This window comes from Parus major, chromosome 12, assembly GCF_001522545.3.
Source record: "Parus major isolate Abel chromosome 12, Parus_major1.1, whole genome shotgun sequence".
NCBI lineage: Eukaryota > Metazoa > Chordata > Aves > Passeriformes > Paridae > Parus > Parus major.
This window is the reverse complement of record NC_031781.1, coordinates 6,431,006-6,438,985: the sequence shown is the minus strand read 5'-3', so window position 1 is coordinate 6,438,985 and position 7,980 is coordinate 6,431,006. Positions and strand designations below refer to the sequence as shown.

Here is a 7,980-nt window from a genome sequence, read left to right as displayed (position 1 = left end):
GGTGCTATTTACGCCGTGTGGGTTGGGGAGCGGCAAGGCTCGGGTGTGTGGCTGGCGAGGCGGAGCTGTCGGTTTCTTTGCGGCCTTACCGATGCCTGCCCCGTGAGGAGCTATTGATGCTGGGCGGTGCTGGTCCCTCCTCACCTACTGGGTGAAAGGCAGCTGTGGCAGGGACTTGAATCGCTATGCCCAGTTCGCCTGGGGTGGTTATTTTCCCCCTTTCTTTCGGTAGAGTCACATCTTGGGTCCCGTGCATGGTTCTGGGCCTTTAATTTCAGGAGCGACTTGGAAGGGCTGGAGTGGGCCCAGAGAAGGGCAGCGAAGCTGATGAGGGGTCTGGAACACGAGTCCTTTGAGGAGCAGCTGAGGGTGTTTAGCCTGCAGGAAAGGAGGCTAAAGGATGGCTTTGCCACTCTGCACAGCTCCCTGACAGAAAGTTATAGCCAGGTGGGGAATCGGCCTCTGCTGCCTGGTAACTAGTGATGGGGTGAGAGGATGTAGTCTTAAATTGTTCTATGTTGGACATTAGGAAAAACTTCTATACAGCAGGCGTGATCAGACACTGGAATGGGCTGTCCAGGGAAGTGTGGAGTCACTGTCCCTGGAGGTGTTCAAGGAAAGGCTGACTGTGGCACTCAGTGCCCTGGTCTGGCTGACATCAGGGAGTTTGGTCATAGGTTGGATTTAATTAACTCAGCCCTTGTACAACCTGCTTGAGTCAGGTAAGAGAGGGCAGTGGTACCAAAGTGTCAAATAAAAAGTTTCTCTATGGGCCTGTTCTAGTACAGCAGATGAGCTCTGCTACTAGCAGGCACTGTGCTGTGCTGTTGGGGCTGGAGAAAGCTGAAGGGCTCACAGGCAGCACAAGGCAGGGGCTGGAAGGGTTTGGAGTCACTGACAGCATCTCCTGAACATGTGTGTGGTGAGCTTAGTGGCAAGGATTGTCCTCATCCCAGGATGCAGAGCCCTGTGGTTGATGCACTGGAGGAAGGGTACTACTTCATCATTGTTTCCTTCCTTGCCCACCTGAGAAGGTTCAACATTTCTAACTAGCCTCAGGGGACCTGGGGGGCCATCACTGCAAAGGGAATGTGTGCAAGGAGAGGGTTGATGACAAACAGCTTCTGCTGTCTCTCAGGGTTCCCTTGTGAACAGGCACAGCAGCCTTTAGCTGGCACTTGGGAATGGCCTGTTTAACCTGGGCACTGTAAGAGAAACTGGTGCTGTGCTGGTTCTGATGCATGATCAGTGTTTCTCCCCATTCCCTCATTTGACAGCATTTGCATTTCCAGCTAACTTTAGCCTGACCTTTTCATGGACTACTCTGGTGCCTGTAGAGGAAGGGTTCTGCTTAGCCCCTCTCAGTAAGCAAATCCCTGAGACTGGCTTGTTCTGTAAAGCATTGCAAGGAAGGTGACTTTTTCTTATCAAGCAGACATTTGATCCTACCTGGTAAATGGTTTGTATAGCTTGGTACCAGTTCTTGATGGATGACTGACAGTGTGCACAATCAGAGGCCCATGATAGTTTATTCTGTGGCTGACCAGTACACCTTCACCTCTGATGCTGAGACAGAGGTTCATTTGCCTGAAGTCCATAGGGAAATGACCTGTGGTTTGGACACCGGGTTGGTTGGGCTTGAACCAGAAGTCAGTTATTTCTAGGCCATAGGTTCTTTTCATAATTGTTTTTTATTACTGTTTGATAGAGATCCTTGTCACCTACTGTTTCTTTTTCATGATCCATTGGGGAATTTGGCCTTTGTGTACAAAACACTGTCAGGTGTTTTGATCACTGTCTGTGCTTCTCCTAGTAGTAGCTTGTAGCCCAAAGGAGAGTACTCACTGAATTTGGATGGGTCTGTGGCCTCAGGTCCTTCTCTGTCAGGTGGGCACTGTTCGGGCATGATGTTAATGAATGTACTTCAGGAGCTGACTGTTACCAATTTGGTGAGTAGGCAGCTTTTAGTGGATTCAAAACTGATATTAATCAAGGTAGCCAACAAGCTCTACTGCCAGCAATGACAATCCTCAGTCTATCTGTAAACCACAGCTTCCAAAGGTATCTATAGTATGAACTTGCCACCTTCTCTTGTCTTGTGTGTATTATTGTTCAAACAGTCTTCATCCTGGCATTCATGATGGCCAAAACCCCAATAAGTTTTCTGCATCCAGGGTGAGGAGGTGCTGCGGAAGTACAGCTCTTCTCACGTAACATGTGGGGACTTTGTTTATGAGTTAAAGCAATGTATTCTGAAATGATTAGTTTGGTCATAAACATAAGCCCTTCCCTCTCTCCTTTCCTTTCAATTTATTTTTTGCCAAGATAAGGGCCCATACAGGGGAAAAAATTGTTTATTAACTGAATGCTATGAGCAGCTAAAACACCTCATAATATCTTTTGCAGAGATTTTTATTGCAGAGATACCTTTTGCAATCAATTCCACTTAAGTCAGACAGTCTTTCAACTGTATTTACAGCTGTCAGGAAAAAAAAACCAAACCATGAACTGAGAAGAAATAATAGGAAGCAGTAGCTGGTGAGTTTTTTGGGGTTTTTTTTTTCCCTTAGGGAATATACCATGGGTTTTATTTTTGGTCAAGCTATACACTTGACTGAAGAGTGAATGTAGTTGCTGTGCCAGGAAACTGAGAGCTTTCTTCAAACACCACATTGACATGATTTACTGAGAGTCCTTCCATAACTTACCCATTAGTTAATTGCATTATAATTTACTTTTAAAAGCCTTGTCAGAAACTGGGAATAGTATCTAGAAGTGTTTGCCAACCAAACATGGATGGTATGTCAGTGTTGTCTTTGTTCTAGAGCTATAAGCTGAGCAGCATAAAGCATCTATCTACCACAATAAAAACATGGTTTTGTGTCTGCTGTAAAAAAACAAAACCAACCCAAAAATCCCCAACAACTTATCCTTCCCAGCTGATTTGGATATCCAGCTCCTAATGTCAAGAATGCTTATCTGAACCCAGGCGGCTCAGATTCATGAAGCTATGAAAATTAGCAGGTCAAGCCAAATGTGCCAAGTGTCTTTCCTGTTTCCTCTTATGTGGCCTAATTAAGCAAATGGGAACTCTCCCAATGGTGCCAATATAAAAAAAAAAAAAAAAGTAAAACCAGCAGAGTCCAAACCAAAAGGAGATCAATTTCTTCCATGTAGGACATCTCTGCGTAGTCTACACTGCATTTAGGCCAAGTGCAGGCCTTGATGAATTTAGTTTTTGATCTGCCTTACAGATAAAGAATCCTGAAGTGCAAGTAACCTGTCTGGAGTCCTAAAGGAAGTGGCCACCTTAAAAGCCAGACCTTTAGCCTCCTCCTTTCCTCTTGCTGTAGCAATTAACTCGCTTGTGTTTGTCCACAGGTGGTAGTTTGCAGCTGGGCCCACGGGTGTTTGACATGTTACTGTCATGACAGCCCTGATGGAAGGGAGAATTCCTGTTGTGACAAACAATGTTCGCTTTTAAAAATTTTAATGGCTTATTAAAAACCTTAACGAAGGACCGAATAAGGAAAAAAAACCAGCGCGCTTGAAATTAGTGACAGCAGCCACAAGCTCATTTACAAAATGGCTGCTCCACCTTTTATAGTCCTGGGGGGCGCCTCGGGCAGCCCTGGCCCCTCCCAGTGCCTGTCAGTCAACTCTTCCTCGCCGCTCATTGGTGGAGGCTACTTTCTTGCAATGTGATTGGTGGCCAGGTGTTGCTGTGCCACGCCCCCGTGCCGGCCTTGCCCAGCCCAGTTGCCCCAGCCTCGGGCCCGCGTGCGCGCGCTCCCTCACGGTCCCGGCTACCAAAGCTCGCCCTGAGCAACCCTGCGGGGAAAAGGGACTGTGGGGAGAACAGGGGACATCCAAACAACAAATCACAATAATGTAACCGTACATCAATAAAGCTGCTCTTAACATACGCACAGTATTCATCCCTTAATTGTGGGAGCCAACCATCGCACTGCCCATCTATAACACTATGCTCTGGATAGGATTTTCACAGAATGGAGACCTGCCTGTTCACACAGACAGGGAAATCCAAAGCCTTTGATATGCTGAGGGGGAGCAGAAGCTCCAAAAAGTTTCTGGCCTCTAGCTGTGGTTGGAGAAAGTATGTCTACAAGCCCCGTATCAGTGCAGCTGAAGTGTCTGATGCAGGCATGGGTTTGTGTGGAGCACAGGCACCTCCAAGGTGGTGTTGGTCAGGTATCCCTGTTGCAGGAGAAAGCAGCTCTGTGTTTCTACTGAGAGAATCCCTGGTTGGAAGGCCTTGAGGCTCAGAGGAACATTGCTCTTCCAAGAACTGTGTTTCTCCAAGCCTATCCTGTGCCTCCATGGGTGCAGCAAGCACTCTTTAAAATCCTACAGCAAAGCCATCAGAACATTCTGTGGTCTGTGTTCCCTGTCCACATGTGTGTTCCTCCTGGTTTCCTCATGTGAAGGTGATTTACTGCCTGAACTGAAAGTTTATCTTGCATCCTTACCTGAGAATATCCAGGAGGCTGCACCTCTCAGAAACCCTGGTTGGCTCTTGGGCACAACAGCTCCAGACTGCTGTGACTTGCACAAGCTCATCTCTTAATCCTAGTGTGACCCACCTTCCTGTCTTCCACAAATAGGGCACAAGCAGCTCCTCCTGCAGTTCTGAAAACCTTTCCTATATTTCACTAGCATCTTGTTGCGAGTCATTTATTTTTCTACACAATTCTTTAAGCTTGTGTCTCAGTTGAAAACTGAATTGTTTAGTTTATTTCACACCATCACAGCATGTGATTTGCTTTAAGCTTGCACTTGGCATTTTGCTGACTTTAAATGAGCAGTAGCTTCTGTGGCAAGAAAATGCAATGGAAATAAGTTTACTTTGTGATATGTTCAGAGAAACTTAATTGAATTAAAAGCCCTATCAGAAAATTGTAGTTTGACTAACAGGAAGCAAGCAAGACCATTGAAGTTCAGTTTATGTTCAAACCCTAAATTATTCCACAACTTTGAGTTTGTAAATAGAGCAGAACAGAGAAAATTCAGAGATGTTTAGTAGAATCCAGCAATAACTCTATTAGACAAATATTAATGCTTTGTAAAACAACAGAATATAGAATAGAAAGGGAACAGAGTATTTAAATTGTACAGTAAGGCATTTAATATTAAAATCTTTCTGTGCACTTTGAGATAATTTGTTTGCTTCCTCTTTTCTGAATTTAGAAATATTTGAAAGAGCTCTAGTAAATGGTGCTAGAAGTAAAACCCCTTTCCCTTTTGAAGGGTAAACAGAAGATAACACAATGATGCAACTTGATCCTGAAATAATTAAATTTCTCCAACATTTTACAATGTCAAAACTGTTTTTTCTGTGAATTGCCCATGCTCCCCTTTTCCAGTTTGTTTTAAGAACCAAAAAACCCCTTGGCCTTAAGCATGGGGCACAAACATTCAGCACATGCAACTTCACTTAATGACTGGCTTGTTAGCAGAGGGAACACATCAGGGATAACAGCTAAGTTCTTATATGTGACTTTATCCTGCCATTAGATGCTCAGAATCAAACATTTTCCTCACAGTCAGAAGTGAAGGACCAGTGGGTACCTCCTCAGTGTGAAACTGTGTGGGAAGGACAGACAGACCTGCCAGTGACCTACAGGAGCCTGTGGTCTTGCCTGAGCAGGACACTGCCTGTGCTGTCTCCTGCTGCATCCTGGAGAAGCCAAAGCACAGGAGGACCACAGCAGGACACCTGGTATGTGCTGACACAGCTGGAAGTCCTGGCTATGCCCTGCTGTGGTGTGAGGTTCCCCTGATCAGCTGCAACACGGCAAGATGAGAAGTGATATTTTAATAGTGCTGAGGAGTCCTGTACCACTGGGAAGCTACTCTGGAGACTTCCCCTGCCTGCATAAAAAAAATGAGAGAAAATGCATAATATCCTTGGTTATTGAAGTCCTCTGCTCCAAGGGGAACTCCGACAGACTTTTTGGCCGCTTTTATTACTTTCTGACAGAGGAGGGAGCTGTCAGCTCAGCATTGAGCTTTTCAGCAGGTAGAGGTGCCCACCTGGGAGCTGGCTAAGCTGTCTGGGAAGCCCATTGAAGGGACATGGTTGGCTTGATGTGCAGGAGATGGAGCTAACTTGGAAGTGTTTAAATATTCTGCTTTAAGTACATGTATGGAGTGTTTGTGTTCCTGTACAATGAAAACTGGAGTCATGAGTCTGCAGGGAGAGTGGGAGCAGTGGGCTTGAGAAGCTGTTTGGAGGTGGAACATTTGACAGTGGGATCTTGCAGTTTTTGTTGCTGTAGCAGTGTCCCCCTTTGTTGTACCAAGAGTCCCTGGAAACCTGGAGAACACCTTCCTGCCAGTCTCCAGAGCCAGAGCACCCTCCCCTGTGCCACAGCAATGCTTTTATCTGGGAGACCTGCCAGGCAGCAGAGACAGGCAAGGAAACAGCTACTTTAAACTGGTCTGAGGTTGACTCAAGCCAGCGTGGACTGATCTGAAGTGGAATAACAACCTGATTCCATCTCCTGCTTCTCCTGGTACAACCCTTCAGCAGCCTTCCTGCCTCAGCCAGTGGCAGTGTTGCGAGGTATGGCTTAATTACAACCCTGAAATAAAAAGAATTTCTTCATTAGATGTTGCTTTACAACTGCATCAGTCATCTTCTGTCCGGCTGCTGGTGGCAAAGCTCCAAGTGGGCTGAATGGGGCTGGTTTGGCAGGTATGTGGAGTGGTGGTGGTTGGAGTGTGCAGCTGGGCAGAACAGGGTTGAGTCAGAAGCTCCCAGTGACGTTGCTAAATTCAGTTTGCCACAAAGATCTTTTTCTCCTTCATGCTGGAGCTGTCTTTATGCAGTCTTTCTGCCTTCAGAAATGTGGCTCAGCCCCAGTTTCTGTGAGTCACACGCGTTCATTTGTTGGCTGTTGGGAAAAGGGGGGTAAGAAAACGTGGTGTCTGTGTTACATGTCTGGGGACTGGTTTCCACCATGCTTGTCCTCTGGCAGCAGTTAGGTGACAAAGATTGAAAGCATGTCTTCCCACCCAGGGTATTGTTCCTTTATTTCTCGAGCCACAGAGATAATCCCTGTCAGATGACTCCATTTCAAATTGTAGTGAGACCCTGAACTGATGATTTAGGAGCACGCACTCTCTTTGTTGTGGTTCTGGGTTTGGTGTGTTGATTTGTGCCCAAGAAAGATGGATTGTTACTCAGCCAAGGGTAATTGTGGAGGTAATACCAAACTCTGTATGAAATGGAATCTCTTCCCAGTCAGCCCTCCAATCCCAAATTTTTCTTTCCCCAGGGAACTGGTGGTAGAAATCAGCAGCCTCCCCTCTGCCTCAGTCAACACACCAGCATCAGCTTAGTGTTAATGTTCTGATCTGGTCTGGATTAATGGCAAACCTTATGTGTCGTGTACAGCAGAGACTGACTCACGTCAGCTGACTTGATCACTTATTCCAGGAAAAATAACACTCAAATTTGCCAGAGAACAGTCCCTGATACACTGAAATATTTATGAAGTCAAAGCTTTTGCAACTCAGAATGACAATTTCTGGACATTTTCCTCTAAAATTATTTATACTGAAATGTGAGGATTGTACAAAGAGTCTTGATAGACTCTTTAATTTGAGAAGTGTTTAAAATTGATCACTTGGACCAATAGGAACCTTTGTTCCAGGTAACTCAGACTAATGCAGAGTTGCACAAAAACCTCCCAAGGGAAAACCAAGACACAAACTTGGGATTTTATCTCTCAATTCCATAGAACAGTTTTTTAAACAATATTTTAGCCTCAGAACTCAGGAAAGGGCTGTATATATCTGGAAAATAATGGCTTTTCTCAGTGATAGACTTGATGTGGCCCTTTCATCTTGGGCATTTTTTCTCTTTTTTTTTGGACAAAAGGCAAAAGTCACAGGAGCAAACACTGCACAGGCATAAAACTTCCCCTCTTATATGCAAGGAGCAGAGGTTTCATA

General features: G+C 45.4%; 1 long non-coding RNA gene across 1 annotated transcript; it reads left to right on the top strand.

The window, feature by feature from the left end:
* Positions 1-32: 32 nt before the first annotated feature.
* LOC117245049 lies at positions 33-4,004 on the top strand. Its single transcript, XR_004499209.1, has 2 exons — positions 33-2,538; positions 3,382-4,004. It is a non-coding gene; the product is annotated as an uncharacterized LOC117245049 (long non-coding RNA).
* Positions 4,005-7,980: the final 3,976 nt, after the last annotated feature.